At 44.0% G+C, this 18774-nt stretch overlaps 1 protein-coding gene across 2 annotated transcripts in view; it reads right to left on the bottom strand.

The window, feature by feature from the left end:
• LOC128891630 (protein rhomboid-like) overlaps positions 1-18369 on the bottom strand; it is a 129945-nt gene extending 111576 nt beyond the window's left edge. The window contains exons 1-2 of one of the 2 annotated variants that reach the window (XM_054151269.1): positions 18335-18369; positions 18148-18236 (exon numbers count right to left, since the gene is read on the bottom strand). The gene's annotated coding sequence lies outside the window, so the exon portion shown is untranslated. Of the gene's footprint in view, positions 1-18147 lie in introns of both variants that reach the window. The other variant, XM_054151268.1, reaches the window with a different exon arrangement.
• Between the last annotated feature and the right edge of the window lie 405 nt (positions 18370-18774).

Here is an 18774-nt window from a genome sequence, read left to right as displayed (position 1 = left end):
TGCTCAGTTTATCGTCAGCTTGGCACAATTAAAAATTCCCGCACGAAACGAAACCGTTCGTCGAAGCAGAGCCACCCGACGTCATCAACGCGTAAGCGACGAACGTTTATTAGTTACTTCGCGATTTCTAATTAATTACAGTCAATTATTCGAACTGTTAATTACTCGAACTGTTGCATAACGTAAAATTAAAAGATAGTAGAAACTAGGTTGTGTATTATTCGAATATAAGGCAACCGTCTTGTTATTATCAAAAAAGAGTCTAATCGCACTTACAGAAGCACACTTTATGATACATAAACAATATGACAAACATCAAAATATTCCCAATTTCTTAGAAACAAGAGCCCTAAAAAATACCGGATCCGAATATCATCATTTCTTATCTTCTTATCAAAATAACCTTATTTTTAACCTTATGTAACCGTACCAATTTAATTTTTATTAAGAGAAATTTAATAAAAAGACGAAGTTTGTCTACCCTTGCATCGAAAGCAGAATGATTTTCAATCTCCAATAACGTCTAGTCGGGTTAATTGCCTCTTTAATTGCGAACTCGCCGCTCTAAGTCTCGACGCGAAGATTGTATTTAAAGAAGCGCGAGATCGCTCGATTTCTCACTTCCCCCGCCCTGCTCTTTAATCTCGCCCTCCTCACTCCTCCCCTTCCACTGCTTTTAATCTCGGAACAGTCAGCTGTAATCATTGCATCCCTTTGCCTCGGCCGTTACGACGTCAGGCTTAATTACATTAATTAACGACCGTAATGGCCGAGAGACAAAGCCGCGACGAGGTTCAACCCCAAAACTTCGCGAGCATGAATTGACACCGTACGATGGGGCGAGATTGGTCCATCGACTGAAATATTTGTCGTACAAAGGGTTTTCCATGGGTAGGGGGAGGAGGTGAGGGGTTTTAGGTTTTTATTTTTTAATCGAATATATGTAGATGAAATGGGGTACCTATTGGAAGACCTTGTATGACCTTGCATTTAACCCTTTGCACTCGAGAGGTGACCGTCAGTCACCATTAGGTTTCACGAAGGAAATCTACAATACCTAATGTTTCTTTAGGTTTAATTTCTTTGGAACTCGAAGTGTCGATAACATGATTGTCGGCGAGGTAAAGGTGACCTTACTCTCGAATCTAGATAGCTCAGGATTCATGGCAATACCGGAGAAAAAGGCCTCGAGTGCAAAGGGTTAACAATAGCATTGCGCATCACGAACTTTGCGAACTGCGTCAATTAAATTTCATATCAACTCCCTGATGGGAGTGGGTGTTATACAGTGTGCTCGGTAACTGTTGGTACCAGCGCAAAGGGTGGGTGATTTTACACAAAGACACAAGTCGAAAATGTAGAATAAATGTTTTTCACGCGAGGCTTTGTTATCGAGAAAATCGGCTTTGAATTTTCGCTCGGTACGGTTACATTTAATCGTCTCTCGTTATAACGAATCTCGCTGTGCATCGTTGTCCAGATAGAAGTTGCGTTAATAAACACTTCCAATGGCGCGGAAATGGAGTCAGGCGGAGAGTTCAAATTGCGCGTGAGATTCGAAAAAATTCTAAACAAGTTTCGACAAAATCGAGCACGTTTACCGCACGAAGGTTCTCGATAAACATTCCCAACCTTTCCCAACGTCTCTGCTTTTATTTCCAAAAATAAAACGATTCTTTCTCTGCAGAGATCGACAAAATTCGGCATTTTCGCAACCTGGAGGACATAAAACACCCGTCCTCCTCAATGGTCGACCAAAACTGACCCCGAGCACAGGTCGATCTTTAACGACTAATTACCACAACGAACTCGAAACAGAGGACGGAAGAGAATAAATTCCTGGCCCGGTGGAGTCGCTCCCACCTGACCAGTTAATCTGCCTGGCACTTGACTTTTCACCCTCACCCCCCTCCCCTCACCCCTTCCACAGGAAGAATCCCCTCATGGCTCCGCTGGACCGGTCGCAGAGAGGAGTTCGAAAAGTTGTCCCTCGTCAGGGGAAATTTATGTTTTCGCAACGTTCGCGGGCGCCGAATGACGAATAGTTCGGTCTGCGGCTCGCGCAGGGTTGTGTGACTTTGGAGGACGGGGGTTGCGGCGACCACGGGATTGCGGAAGAGCGGGCCAGCGTAGCGAAAGACCAACACAAGGTAGAAATAAAGCGAAACAGAGGCCGGGTGAAAAAAAAAGGGGGGGGGGATGGAGGGGAATCTGAATAAAACGAGCGGAGGGACCGCCGTGGCGCGGGAGAAAGGGTTGGCCAGGGGGTGGGTAGGGGACAAAAAGAGGAAACGAAGGGAAAGACACGGGACGAAGGCGGATAGACGAGCGTTTCTCAAACGGGGGAGGGACGAATTGGGGAAAATGGTTCCTGGTGTAGATTGTTTCGATCGAAAGGGTATGTGTAGAGTAAACAAGACTGAGGTGAAATTTGGTATTCGTCTTGTGGTACGTTATATTGTAAGGGAAAGGAAGCAGGCGTGAGATAGGACTCAAACAAATTGCGCATAAGTTACGTATATTATTGTTTAGATTAAAGTATTTGGCACGCGACGTATAAACACATAAAACGTAAAGAATACATAAAGGTCGAAACTCAAACGCAAGTCGTCATCGGATCGGCTACGCTGAACGCATTTCGGCCAGAGATGGGCAAAACCCTAGGCTTCGAATAAATCTCAAGTTTGCCGATGTGTTTGTCTCGTTTGTCTCTCTGGAAAATGTTCAACAGAGGAAACGAGACAAACATATCGGCAAACTTCGGATTTATTCGAAACCTAAGGTTTCGCCCATCACTGACTTCGACTCTTACGATACATTTCATATTTCTATCTAAACATTGCGTTCCTTTCTTTGATACACGAAATCTCCAAAAAATGTTTTCATAGAGTCATCAGTCTTGAACGTACAAAAGAATATCTACGTCCGTCAGAAGAACCCCCGTGATCATTCTAGAGCCCCAAACTGGAGTCAACCAATCATGGCACACCCGATGGCACTCAAAAAATGCTCAAAATCGCGTCGCATTCGAAGGGCGAGAATCGAGTCCTGTTCGATAGGGTCTGCCGACAGTTCCTTCGTCGAGGGTTGAGGTCGAAGTTTGAGCAACAACGGGGATACAAAGGCGGGGATAAACAGACCTGACAAAAAGAGGGAAAACGCAGAAAAGCGAAATGGAGCGAAAGGGACACGGGAAAGTGGAGCGAACGGAAAGACGGAGAGCGACAGCAAAAATCGAGAGGGAACAATGAGGTGGAAGAGGAACCAGCGAGCGAGGGCGGAGGACGAAGTACGATTCCGTTAAAAGTTCGGACGATTAATTAATGCCGTGGCAGCGAGTCTGTCTCTCCCGTGCTCACCCTCCACCCCCTTCGGGATCCCTTTTCTTTCCTCGCTGTCTGTCCCCCCTCGAACCGGAGCGTAAATTCGGTCCTCGTTACCTTCGTTCAAACTCGCGCAGCTGAGAAACCGAGGTCCTGCCAAGACGGACGTTTAAATCCCCCCTCTAACCCTTCATTTACTTGCAAATTTCGCGGTTTGTCGACGAATGGAGACGCGAAGGGAGGGCCGAGTTTTCCCGGGTGGGGGGGGGGGGGGGGGGGGGGGGGGGGTTGAAACGACGAAATTGCTTGTTTCGTAACATTTATCGCGAGTGGCGCACGAGAACCTACGAAGGGGAGGGTGGAAATTTATTCCGGGCAAGATATGACAACTTTTCGACGGGATTCACCCTCGGCCCTCTCCGGTGAACTTTTCGGTAAACGACAGGGAGGGGGGGGGGAGGGGGCGAGGCGAGAAAGCGAACTTTCCGTTTTACATTCGACGGACCAAGTTCCGCGACTCGTTTCGCTCTTCGATCTCTTTTTTTATTTCAGACTCTGTGCGGGTGACAATTATCATTGAATGTGAGCGAAACTTGATGATAAATAAGAGAAGAGTTTCCACTTTGTTGGTTTGTAAGACGATTTAAATAAACGATTTTCAATAGAAATAGAAAGAATTGTATATAGAATGAAAGGAAAATCGAATGGAGTTGTTAAATAAATTGATTTAGCGATGTAATTCATAGCAGTCGACGGAATCGGGTGAAATATTTTAGAAGAAAAAAGCGAATAGTATTAATACATAAATCTATATACGATAAAATGGTAATACATACATGGTAATCGATGGAATCAGAAATCAAATTTTAATTCGTCGAAATAAGATCGATTATAATAAGTGGCGTACGCGTCGAACCTGGGATTTGTTTGAAAAAATGCCGATCTTCGAGGAAACTTTTCTGCAAGTTTCCTCGACTGCTGGCACGCGGAAGATCGTTGGGCGAACCAGCCCCAACGCTGTATGTTCTTAACAAGTTCTCCGAGCTTTTATTTCGCCTACGGACAAAATTCACTTCTCCCTTCACCGTTTCTTTTTCTTCATCTGATACTTCGACCCTCGCTCTATCCGAGTCTGGAGAAATACCGCAAAGTTACGCGGTCGAGATCGTTCGCTCGTTACGATTTTTACGTTCCTCTTCGCGGCCGAGGAGAGTTGGTGTATATATTTTTAAGAGAAACGATCGGAACTCGTCTTGACTTATTATTCCTTGGTTCGTTTTCTCTGAATATCAATTTAAGGTCAAATAAAGTGTTTCAGTATATCGAGTTCGAGTTCACTGTTTAGTTTTTTATCGATATTCAAGCGTTTTAATTAAACCTGAGCGGTTAGGATAATATTATTAACCACGTTGAATGTAGATATTTGCGTCCACGAAGTTCAAATAAAACGATTTTAATAACATTTTATATGTTTCCCTCGTATTTTGTTATAAAAGGTAAATAATATAACAATTTTCCCTGTATTTTATTCGAGGAGGTAAATATACAAGTGATCGAAACACCCTGGAAATATTTCGGCAGAACAGGATCGAAACATTCGAAATTTATTTCAAAAACTCTGAATAAAAGTTGGTGAAACGTTTAAAAAAAAAAATTTACCATTCAGTGTGCCTGTATATTGGTTCAGGAGGCAAAATGATTGGAACATCGAAGTACGTAAAATGCTTCGACAAAACAGGATCGAAACATATACAATGCTCCCTTCATGACGAAAATAAAAGTTATCAAAACATTCCAAAATAATATCACACCCGTTCCCACTACACCCTCGACGCCCATTTCCCATTCAATGAACAAAATTGCAAAAAAATTTGAAAAAAAAAAAAAGAAAAAGAGTACCTAACAGCGTAAGAATTCTTCTCGATGGAACGTCCAGCTTAATTCCAAATTCCAAATCATTTAATTAACTACCGTTTCAATTGTTGCTCCACGCTGGGACGCATAATCGAAAACGATAAATCCCTCGGAATCGTGTCTCGCCCCCCGACGACAGGGTTTCTCCGTTGCAAGGCAATTTTGCAGTTTCAGCATTAACCGTTCGAAAGTTTATTTTTATAATCCCGTCGCGGAGACGACGTCCCCGTGTCGCGAAGATACCAGCCACAAACCGTACCGCCCATTTTCTCCAGCTCTAATATCGTAAAGGTCACGGAGACGGTATTTTCCTAAATAATTTCTGTAGAATATCAGAACGAAACATACGATATATAACGTAACCATTCATTTTTAAATTATCAAACTATTTGGGATTCATGAGGCAAACGGAATGGAATTAAATGGAACTTTTATTGTTGTATTTTATTACGAGAAATTTATGTTTCGGCTTCGTTGAATTTGTTCCTCTTAGGTCTGCTGATAATATTAGCGCCACGAGCAAGCAACGAGGAGTCGGTATTATATCTGATCGCTTCGAACGGGCCGATCGAGTTCAACCAGTTTCGGGACCCACTTCGAATGGCCAAATTGAATGTGAATCAATTTCTCAGCGCTCGGTTATTAAAATCTAGCGTTCACAAACTGTCCACACAATAAAATGCTGACATCAAACTATACCGTTGTTTTCTCTAACTTGAAATGTAAACACTATGAAGTCATACTTGTAATCATAAAATTTCAAATACCAGACTCCATCGTCATTTCTGAACCATGCCCAAAGTGAAGAACGATTTCAACCTGCTTTAAAGCCGTCGAATATTAAATATCAGACTCTATCACCAAATAATTCCTGAACCATGCCCAAAGCGAGGACCAATATTAATCTGCTTTATCCTAAATATAATTTCTCTGAATAAGCTTCATGCAATATAAATATTCTGCCCCAAAGCCATCGAATATTAAATATTCCATCGCCGAGCAATTCCTGAACCATGCTCAAAGCGAAGACCAGATTTAACCTGCCTTATCCTATTACAACCCTGTCCAACGACGTCAGATTCCTCAGATTTGAACCCTTTGGACGTTATTTCGCGAATTTCCAGAGCCGCCCGGTCGCAAACGAAACGGCATCTACGTCTACCCGTCCCTGACACCATAAAGGCCGCGGAGCACGAAGAATCTTTTATCTCGTAGCTGTAGGACAGGCTGGGCGAGCGTTTCCGTCGCGTCGTCGACTGAAAACGAGCGCCCTAAGGTAGCCGGAAATTCGACGTGTCTAGGTTAGCCGTCTGGCCGGGGGTGCGGACGGAGGAAAATAGCAGTCCCGAGGAACGAAAAGTGGCGTGGAATGGGCCGCGTTTCCTCCCTCGGTTTCTTTCGAACGGTTCTTTTGCACCGGCGAGAAGAGAAAGGGAGATGTTTATTGCCGCCGCGGTGCAAAAGCAGTTAGGTTGGCCCGAGATCGTCTCGTTTGCCACCTACGAGGGTGTCTTCACTCTGATATTTACGCTCTCCTACCCCCGAGGATACTATCTTCCCTTTCGTCGCGGGAAAAGATTGTCTCCGGCCATTTTCGATTCCTCCTCGGTCCTCGAAACGCCCCCTAACTAGCTAAGCTTCCCATCTAGAAAGTATCCTTCGATAGGGCCAAATTTATCTCAATCGCCTTCAAATTCCAAGTATTATCGTCTCTGAAACTTTAGCCTTCAGTCCTCTGCGAAGAACAATTTCTGCGAGGTCCCTGAAGTCGAAGTAAATTAACCATTTCCGTTCAATTTCACTTCGACTCGTATATTTCGACTTAAATTCCCGTACGTTGTTAACCGATGGAAAATAAATATAGTAAGTGTGTGTAAAGAGTGAAATGTATTAAAGACTAAACGTATATTTCGACGAACAGAACTACGAGCGAGATAGCGCATCCTTCCCGACCACTCAAGCGACCCATACTCAAATATTGTGATTAACAATTTCCGCGATTCGGCTATCGCCGTTTCCCGAGTATCAGCGTTTATCCATAGACCGGGTACCCGATTCAATATTTACGTCGAGCCGAGCGAACGCGATCCAGCTACCATTAATTAGCGAGATACGTATTTATTTCTGTGTTGATGCGGCGAAATCGTCAACACCGCCCCGCGAACGTCAGTCGATAGTTGACGGTGTATCGTCGAACCGAACGTATCGGTTACGCGGTAAACGATATAACGGAATTAAAATGCGAATAACAGGGGAGAATTACAGATTTTGTTTAGTTGTCACAGCTTGCGATATATGTAAGCTATTATATCAATATTTACAATAATATGCGATCCGTTCCACTAACTAAAAATGCGACAATGTACCATAAAACGATTCAATACTTTAAACTATAGCCTATAAACTTATCACCGCTCTGACTCGATGTCACAAATTAGCCAAGGGATTAATCCGGCGCCAACTCCAACGTCCTCGATACGCGTCTCGTTAACCGTCGCGAATCAGAAACGCGTCCTCGCGGCGATATTTACACGCAATTAACTGCAGAACGCGCAGACAACGTCGTTTTCCCCGGGAGCAATCGGTGTTATCATAAGAAGCATCCCGAGCAGCCGTACGCTCGTTCGTTAACGTTTCTAAACAGCGTTTGTCGCGGCACTCGGGAGTCAAGGCGAGCAATTTCGCCAGACGACCAAGGATAGAGCCGCGTAAAAACAATTCCGAGTAAGTTTTAATAGAAAACGGAGCTCCCCTAAGTTTCGCGGCACTGACACGTCATTAAAGAAAGAACATTTTTCTCTTACAAGAGAACGACGAGAAGAGGGGTCGGGGAGAGCGCGGGTGGAAGTAGCGCACGTGAAAATTATGCCGCCCAGCTTCGATTCCAACAGAGTCCGAAAATAGAGGAAAAGGGTGAGCGGTGTACACGTGACTTGGCTCGTTATCCCTCGATGGGGATACACGTGCAGCGATGGTTTTTGTAAACGAAAAACTTTCTCTTCTAGGAAGAGAAAATTCGACAAAACTGAATAATACTGAGGCCACCTTCGAAATAGACACTTTATTCGTCGATCGAGGTTTATCGTACACTAATCGTTCTCTATGCCGAACAAAGGAAATGAAACTTTTACGCCGCTCGGTAGCCTGGCGACGCAAGAATGCACCTATAGTATTTTTTTTTTTTTCTTATGATCCAACAAAAGGTACGCATTACTCATCCGTTAAGGTGACCTACGTGGTAAGAGTTCGGTTTGGTCTGGTAACATTAACCCTTTGCACCCGACAGGTGACTCTTGATCACCACTAGGTGTGACGCAGTAAATCGCCCAACAAGAATATTTGTTCGGGTTTAATTTCTTTGTAACTCGAAGTGTCGATAAAATGGTTGTCGACAAGGTAAAGGTGACCTGATCAAGCTTATCATTCGTGGCAACAGAATACTAAGAAAGCATCTCGAGTTGCTAGTAGATACCAGAAAAAAAGGGCTCGAGTGCAAAGGGTTAATTAAGTTAATTCACCCGGATACAGGTATGCAGTATTCATTCGTTAAGAGCTCCAGATGCCCTACACGCTAAAAATTCACTCCGACATCTCGCCTTCGCCAAAAATCGATCGTTCAAACTCTATCCTTCCGTTCTACAGCTCGAGAGCAGCACAAACTTTTAACGAATAAAACGAGACTCGAAGTAAGCAACGATAAAGAGACCGCTACTCCGGCCGACGTTATAATTCACTCCCCAGCCGGGCAGTCACTCTCGCTCGCATCGTTCCACGTCCCAAAGTGTACAGCGACCACACAGTTATTTTTTCCAATTAATGGGGAAACAACGCGCCGCCCGAGAGTTTCTCATATCTCCCAGCCACGCGGTGAAAAGACACGAGCGTAAGAAATAAAGGGGCCGCTGAGACCTTCCGCGGGTTTCCTTATCAATGCATCAAGCACGCCCGGTGGTGGCGGTACCACTCGAACTTTTTAGACTTTTCTTCGCGACGGACAATGAACGCCACCCGCCACCCAACGTACACGCGAACGCTAAATTTTAAAAGTGAGCCCCGGCGCCGACGAAATTTACGACTCGCGCGAGTACAAGTTTACAATTGCACGGAAGAACGGGTCCGCGGAATTCGCATCTTAATCCTCTTTTTATCTCTGCGCCTCCGCCCGCACGTCCCCTCCCTTCTGCTGGTGGTATCTACGACTCTTCGAGGGAAATCTAGGCGACTGGGAACCACCCCTTCTGGTAGATATACGCGGATACGAAACGAGCGACGATCGCAGATACGGAAATCAGGTCTCGAGATTGCGAGGTGGATAAGTTTTCCTTTGCATGGGAATTTTGTCTATTGGCTAGGTGGCAGGTTTTAGAGACAACCTGACGGTAATCTGAGAAGGTACACGCGCTAACGCTCAAAAGTATCCGGACAATTTGCCTCTGTTCTATAAAACGTAGTTTAACTTTGTACGAAAAGTATTTAGAACGCATATATCAATTGTAATTATTATCGATATCTTTCTTTTTTTTCTGAAGTATCGTAATAGAATTAATTTTGATGTAAGAGTTATATAACGAGTACGCAGAAATAAAATTCCTGAAATACAAAATCTCAAGTTCCACTCTGTTTCATCTCTATGCCGCAGAGAGATACATCGACGAATCCCGTATTTGATTTTAGTATAGTACCGGTCCACGTACGTTATTTTCGATTTAAAACGTTAGGTTTTGGTCACTGCTTCACGTACGTAAACAACTTTTACTAGTGCATATGTATTTCGCGAGTGTCCGGATACTTTTGAGCGGTAGTGTACATGGTATCTATTTGTAATCGAGGTTGATACACCAAACCTAGCAATCACAGAACAAGCACCTCGTTTATATTCGTTCATATCGTAGACAAAATTTATGGAATAAAGAAAACGGTATCATCACGTCCAGAAATGAATCAGCGATCGCTTGCAATGTACAGATTGAATCATGCATCGTCAGAGTCCAATCGTGTACGAGTATTCGTAAATCATTAACAGCGATCGCTGATTAACAACCGCGATCGTGGATTACATTTTCCCTACACCGAAGTACGGCCAGAAGATTTGCGAAATAGATTCCCGGACAGATTCGGAGACGGCTTACAAGTACTACCAGCGAGCAAAGGGTTAACAGGTGCTTTTACACGGTGCAGACTCCATTCGAATCCCTAAGATGGGAAAACGCTCGGATAGGAAATCGGCCAGCGGGATTAAGGGTCGCGTTTCCGTTTCAACGGGAGAAACGAAGATCGCGAATGCAGAAACATCTGCATCCCGAAGGAAAACTATGTCGAGTCCAAATTTGGGAAATTTAGTATTCCGAATAGCATCGGAGACTGGGTGAGGTGTAACATTAATAAAGGTATGCAGTATTTAATGACGAACGAACGAACGAATTTCTTGCGAATTTCTTCGCAAGGTGTTAGAGTGAGAAACGTACAAACATCGGGATTAAAAACTAAATATTGGAACGAGCACGGTCTAAACGCTTCATCGGTACTTTGAAATTTAATTCGAATTATCGGTAGGCGAGAATCGAGCTCGACCATTTGCATCGCAAACGTTGAACGGAAAATTTCAACTGTAACAATTGTAAGCCTGAGAGGGTCTCGAATCCAAGTTGCGTTAAATGACTAGCGCGCCCGGCAAATATTGGCCATTATTATTTAACGGTTAAAAGCCCCTCTCCGTACGCATGTTTTCGTTTATTTATTTCATCAATAATACTTGGGACGTACGGCCGAGCCGTCATAACGAACGCGTTCGCTGCGAATTAATGGGATGTTATTCCGCTCATAATCATTTCGATAACGTCCAAAGCGCGTCGATGATTATTTAAAGCTCCAGCCAAGGGCGGAAACGGGAGGCGACGGGCGGATTCTCGGCCAGCAACGCGGTAATTTCAATTGTAATAAGGTTATCTAGCGCAGTAGAACAGTAATTCGAAGGATGCTAGCGCTCGAGTAAATTTAGACCAGCACGTGCGTTCCGCGCAGATGGTGCCCGAGCGACGACGTATATAAACTTGGAATTTAGAGTATGATGGAAACAGTCCGCAACTGGTAGACGGTATCAAGAGCTTCCAGTTGGCACGGACTTGAACATTGCGATATCCGACCGACTCTCGGTGAGCTTCTTTCCCGTTATCCCCGACGCGTGAATCGATCATTCCCGACGGGTAGTAAGTTCGGGATTAACAGCCATCAATTCTCACTTTTCTATTCTTGTTGCCAACGTTTCGATTCTTGGCAAGCCTCTAACCGGCCCCAACTATAACTCGATTTGCCTCTTCGTATCGAACAACTTTCGAAAAATATTACTTTGTTCTTCTAGCTTCTTTAAAGTCTATCTATTTATCTATGTTCTATCTATCTATTCTCTTCCATACAAAAAAAAAATGTAGTTAATCCTCTCCAATGTCACAAGCGATTATCGTAAGCTCCTTAAGTTAACAATGCTCGTCGCTGTATAAATTCTTGAATGGAGGCTTGGCGGCCAGACCATTAAAATGTAATTTAACAGGAAATTCTCGCGTCCATCGACACATTATTCAACGTCGCCAACGGCGAAACTTCGCCCGGTATTTAAAAAGAGCGTTTTACCGAACGTGCCGCGTCTGATAAAGGCGGGAATTAACGCAAAATGGAAAACTTTGGGGGGGTTTAAGGCGCTTTAATTACGTTTCGCGAGTTAAGCCGGCCCTTTCGCGGTTATGCGCCGCGAAGTCGCCCCGTCTTAAGGGGATTCTCACGAGGTGCCGGCGACTAATTGTAGGGAAAGAAAGACCGCGACGACATTTTACGAATTCAGTGAACCGGCTATTATACAGGACCGTTCAAACGCCCGGAAAATGTTTTAATGAAAAATACCTCACAAATCTATTGTTATTTTCTATTTTTTTTTTTTTTCTATATTCTTAAGGCGCGTACTAAGAAAAAGTTTCCTCTTTTCGCTGTAAAACGATCTCGGATTAAATTTTGTTCGTTCCTTAATGGAAAGCTCTGACTGCCATTTTTGGATGACACGCAGTGACCTACGAGTTAAAAGGCAACCATATTCTATTCGAAGTGATTGGAGATCATGTGACTCGAAGGTAAACGATTCTCTCGAAACATCGCGACGAGAATGTATAATAAAATTTTCTCGCACCAGTCACTGTCCTCGAGAAAACCAGCCTCGAAGATTTTCGAAACACGCGCTCGACTGAATCTTCCTACAATGAATTCTTCCTACGCTCCTGATCTGTACAACCCAATATACCGTCTTATTAACGTGCATACGCAAGGAAGACCCTCCGCGAATTCAGAAACGCGTAATTAATCAACCCCCGGCGCACTCTCAAAGCCGTTTATCCGCGAAACCGGGTCGCTCAAAAGAGAATTTTATACCGCGATATCGCCTCACTTTCGTACGAGGAATATCGCTCTTTGTTCGATTCGCGGCTCGAATCGCATAGAGGCTCGCGTATCGCGAGTTTCGACCTACATTATCGCCTCGGCGAATACACGGGCGTTGATCGGATTCCTCGGCCCGATAAAATGTTAACCCGACCGAGAGACACTCCACTTTTGCTCCGTGGTGGCACGGCAACGCTCGTAATCGACCCTGCCGCGGAGATAATATCGCCGATGCAGGAAGGTAAATCAAAGCGCGACCCCGAAAAACTCGTATCGGTTTATTAAATCGCCCTGGGACATTTTCGCGTGCTCATTACACGCCGATGGGGTTATTCACGATCTCCGTTTCCTTTTTTTTTTACTCTCTGATCCAGCACTCCCCATCCCCTCTGGACCCGTGGAAACGCGTACAAGGCGGTCCGCGCGATCGACGCGAAATTGGTCCGATGCCAGATCGAGCTTAAAGCTTTTCTACTGTCCGCCCCGCGAATAATACAGCAGAAACTTGCGAGCCGCGTTGTTGGGACGGATACACTTGAAAAATCGCCGTCCTGTGTGCGAGCCGTTAGAAAATATTTGCAGTTGTCGCGCGCGTAAACCATCTACCCGCAGCGAATACATCTGGCGAGGCTCTTCGATCTTTGAGGCAAACAGAGTTCAAAGCGATCGAGAGCGGAGATTAATTAATGAACGATGCAGAGGCGGTTCAGGATGATGCAATTCGAAAGGTAATTCTTCTGGAAAAAGCACGGCAAAAATGTGTAAGTATTAATTGACTGTCGCGCGACAAAATCGATCGTACCTGAGGGGCTAACTTCTTAAGACGCTTTTATTAATTAGATTTGATGCCATCTGTCGATCGCTCGAACCAGAAGAAAAGAAGAGAAGGCAGAGAAAGAAAGAAAATGCTCTATTTGTACTTGAAAAATCACCAGGGAGTTGGACGATATTTTCCAGTTGTTTCGCGGATAAATCCTCGACTCCCCGATCCTGTACGCTGTTCGATACCAGAGGTCTCGTTAAGGAGACAGAAAAGTGATTCCATTCCGAATTCGTTCCTCGAAACCACGGAACGGAACGATATCGTAATTCCAGCGCGGATCGCGAAAAAATAATCTCACGGTTTTCTATCTGGCATCGCCGTATAAAACCGAGCCAGGCCTCACGCGATTGGAGCCGATCCAAATCTTCGTCTAAATATTACAGCCGCGTTGATCATATCTTGCAAAGTTAATTCTGCGAGGGACGTTGTCGAACTTCGTTCCTCCGACAGAGAAACGGATGCCACGGTCTGATAAGGGTTGAACCCGGGACCAGGTGGACGATACAACTTTCACCTCGTGTCTTATAGGACGATTGAATCTCTCTCCCCTTTTCCTGGGTATCGTTCAAGTGAATACAAAACACATTGATCTTTACAAAATTCTCTGAAAAAAAATCTCATCTACCCTTCAATATTCAAGGCCTTCAAACTAGATCCACCCTTTATAAGGGAAGAATTTTGAAATGTATATTATAATGCAAGGTAATCACAAATATTCGGATGTAAAAAATTTCCTTAAAAAAATCTCATCTACCCTACAATATTCAGGAGCTTAAAAGTAGACCCACCCTCTATAAGGGAAGAATTTTAAATGAATATTGTAATGCAATGCAAAATGTTTTGAATAAATATTACACTGCAAGGCAATCACAAATATTCTGACCTTAAACATTTTCCTTAAAAAAATCTCATCTACAAACCCAATGTCTAACCTCTAACTAAACCCGCCCTCCAACCAACATCTGACCAGATCGTAGACATTCCCTGGATCCCCCACGATCCAACCAAAGCGAAACTGTGACCAATAATAGCGTGCACGTCTAAATAAGCGCAGCCGTATAGGTCATGCATCGTTTCCGTCCCTGTCGCGATACAATCGCAGACGAAGCGCAACGAGGCGGTAGAACTCGCGGGACAAATCGTGTTTCTGCGCGACTTTCTTTTTCGCCAGCCCCGTTGACAATGGATGGAACGAATAAAGGAAGGAAGGAAAGAAGGGGGTGGCTCTCACGGTAACAGGACGACGGAAGGCTGCTCTTTGACATCCCCCGAGAGACAAAACAACTTTCACGCTTCGGTATCAATTGAACGTCAGATGATAAGTGCGTCCTTTCATTTCTTTAATTTTCGTCGAGAAATTGCTGCGCCGTAGGGACGTTCGACGCGCAGTTTGAGTTTACGTGATCATTCTTCTCGCGTGCCAAAAGTACATCGACTAAAATATTTCCATTATTATATGTATACATAACTATACCTTCCTAGTTAGAGAAAGGGTGGATATAAACTAATTACTCGATAAAATTAATTCGTTAATAATCGAGCGATTTTTTGAAGAAATTCCAAGTTTTGGCTCGGTAGTTTCAGCGTTAACATTCAGGATGAGAACAAGCGCTCTTCTAAACGTGTCTAATAAATCCCACGGCGAAATATTCAAATAAAACAACGTGGAAAATATTCGGGGTTCTGTCCTCTTCGGCCAGAAAATACGTAACAAGATTACAGGGGAGAATATTCAACAGGATTCTGGAAGAAAATATTTAACAAGCTCGACTCACCCGAACAAAAAAAAATAGCTGTCCGATAAATTTCGCGTGTTTACGAAACAGAGCACGGATTTTCGCGATACACGCGTCCCTCCCGTCCGGGGTGAAAAATTGCGAACAACGTTCACCGAACCCCCTCATCCCGTCGCACCCCTCAAAATTCATCAATACACAGAGGGTGGATGTCGTTTATTAAACGATTTCACGCTGAGCGAATTGCGTCGCGATTTTATAATAACCAACCAGATACACGCAATATCCCGTTGAAAACACGCGGTCGACGAGCGATTAAAAGTTTACTCTTTGAAAATTGTTGAGCGGTGCGCGCAGGCGCGTGTGTGGTCGCGAAATATTTGATATATCGAAATCGGGAAGTCTCTCCAAATTTTAAAGGGGATGTCGTTTCGAGATAGCCGGGAGGCTTTTAAATTTTTACGATGTATACTTTGGATCTTGGAAGATGAGTTAGTATGGGATCCTTAACCTCTTCGAGATCTGTGTACTTTTTAGTGGATGTACTACTTCCTAAATTATTTTTTTAACATTAAACCTACCGACATTTTAGTTTTGGAATTTTTCACTACATACTTGTCGTATACAAAACTATTATATCGCAACTGTTGTACACAACAAATTTTTCCATAAAATGTAAGAGTAATCACCCTCTATAAAATACACTTAGACCACCCTGAAAGAGGGAACGCAGCTAAAAATGGTCCGAAAGGTAACCTCGATGGATGAGGCGGTTGTTCAAGGAAAAATCTTATCAATCGAGTTCCATTTTAGCTCCAACAAAAGTCCAGGGCACTCCGGCAAACCCCGCACGGGTATTCAACGCCACGGTGCGCGTCGCTGCACGTTTCGAAACTCGCTCGAACGAGAGGAAAACCAGCCGTCCGTCGCGACGCTCGCAATACAGTTTCAACGAAAGGAAAACCGGGCTCAGCTTCTCCGTTCCGGCGGTTCGCGTAAATGGATAAGTTACGCGAGCTGGATGCAAATGCCGACGGGGATCCGTGAACGGAATAAGCCGGAGGAGCGGTCGAAGACCGTTTTCTTCGGAGTCTGTTTGAGGAACGGGCCTCCGTTTGAAGGGGTGGAACGAAAACAAGACCGAGGCGGTTACTCGAAAGGAAAATATTTGGACGCGAGCGCGTCAATAACCTTGAAACTCGCGGAAGTCGACGACGTCTGGTAGCTATGCCGCGGATCGAAATTTCGGTAAATGTTTTCACGCGCCGATTTATAAATAACACGACCTGTTCCGAACCCGTCGCTAACGGCAAAGATCGAGCTCCGTCTAACCAAAACGATCCCATTGGCTATGTAAATCTGTCGTTGATAATTAACGAAAAATGACTGTAGGTGTACGGCTATGGTTTATTATTAACGACACGATTATCTGTAACTAATAGCCTCGGTATTTTATTATCAAGTATAACCCGTAATGGGAATTCAAATATTTAATCGGTGTAACAGGACATGAAATACCTATGAATAAAATTCAGTGCGATGCTCGTAGATTAATTCACAAAATAAAGAAGAGCTAACCCAGACCTAACCCAGAACATTAATAATATATTTAAATACTTTGACCTTGTTAATGTACTCCTTCAACGAGATCAAGAACGTTAAATATATTAAAAATACGCTCGATCAACGCGTTATCAAACCAAGAATTTGTAATCCGCGATAGACGAAAATTGAGATTAACGATCGTAGCAAGCATGAAATTTTTATTTCAGAGGAAGCTGGAATCAAGATTTCCAGAAATCGGAAAAATTTCGATGGGAAAGAGCCAAAGGGTTTTTAAAAGGGTCGAGAGTCCGTGGAAGAAGCTTTTAATCTAACCAAAACCGGAACGCACCGAAAAATCACGAAAGTGCATTCGGCTCGAAGATAACGACCGCTTTCATCGTAACTTGATAAACGGCGCACTCTGCCCCTAACCTGATCTTCAAAACTAAAAGCAGAGCGAACCACTCGAACGATGGTTGACAGAGCCGGACCACTTGAGAAACATTCGTTTCCATTAGCGTCCCGGCGCATCGCGACGCTAGTTAGTAACGACAGTTTCGCATTACCAACATTAAAATATGGCTACCCGTGTTTTCCGCTGAACGGTAATCTTGGAATTGCTACGAACATCCCTTCGTACGCAAATTTGGATCGTTAAAACGGAAGCCATGTTTATTTCCACTTTGAAGTAATTTAATTCTAATTTATTTACTTAGAAATTACGTGGGAAATGATAAATTGCAAGGTCAAATATAGTACCCTCAACTCTCTCCCAAGCGACATCCAAAACTATTGAAAGGTGTAACTGGTCGAGCATTATAGAAACATACAAATGAAACATTTTCAAAGAATATACAGGAAAAAGTTCTGCATTGCGTGATAAATATTTCAAGTACAAATCTAAAATAAACTATTTCGTACGTAATAAAAAGCCATAAACGATTTACGGATCCTTTTCCTAGCGACTCATAATCTGCGATATTAATCGACTAATAGCTCCGTAGTCGAACACTGATCGTCAAACGAGGCGCCATTTTCCTTTCTTTTTGGCGCGTTTTACTCTCCTCTTAAAGCGCTATTTACTACTCCATCGGCTATTACGTTGAAGCATAATGTCAACGGTTGTTAACTTCGCGGGGTACTCGGTTCTTTTTATCACGCTTTCCGTGCACTAGCGAGAACAGCGTTCGCGATTACATACACATTTTATCGCTTCAACTTTGCCGTGGAAGCAAACGCTAGTCAACGAACTCCGTTCGTAACGACAACACCGTGCTCCGGAGCAACGACCGCGTTATAATCTTTTCTTCGTTAACGCTTTCCTGATCGGAGAAAACCCATACACACGTATACGCATCGCGAGAACAAAATTGTAAATTCTAACCTTGTTCGTTTAATCGGCAATCAGTCACTCCATGATCTCTGGAACGACAGCGAATTCTGGCCTCACGGACCCTGCGGTTGTCCGTTGATCTTAAAGACGTAGAACACAAGCACTGTATCAACTCTTAGGACAGACGCGAGGGTAGACGAACGTCACGATCCGATCGGAAAAAAGAACATGTACCTACGACTCGACGTCCTCGCGTGCACTGACGTCTGGCCATAGTCCGTCTACCTTAAACGTAGACTCGTCGCTCGGTTGCCATGACGATGGGTCAACAGCAAGCGCTGCGCGCGCAGCGAAGATTCACTCCGCGTTTCGTAGCCACGACGAGGAACGTCGAGCAACGATTGTGACTTCTCTTTTCCCGCGCCACCGTAATTGTAACACACGTCCGTGGAAAATTAATAACGACGCCTATTAACTATGGGCGCGAACGTGTTCGACGTGCAATAGTGTATTCAAAATCTGTTGAGTACGTCGAGCAGAACAACGGCTGGTACAAGGAGCACAGTATCAAAAATCGCTGACTTACCGGAACCCAGGAACAAATGACGAGCGGACTAAGCGGACAAAGTCTCTAAAAAAAAAAAATTGTTTACTACTTCTAGTGCTCCAAATTCACTT

This window comes from Hylaeus anthracinus, unplaced genomic scaffold (assembly GCF_026225885.1).
Source record: "Hylaeus anthracinus isolate JK02 unplaced genomic scaffold, UHH_iyHylAnth1.0_haploid 12002, whole genome shotgun sequence".
Taxonomy (NCBI): domain Eukaryota; kingdom Metazoa; phylum Arthropoda; class Insecta; order Hymenoptera; family Colletidae; genus Hylaeus; species Hylaeus anthracinus.
The sequence above is the reverse complement of the archived record's forward strand: the minus strand, read 5'-3'. Positions and strand labels throughout refer to the sequence as shown.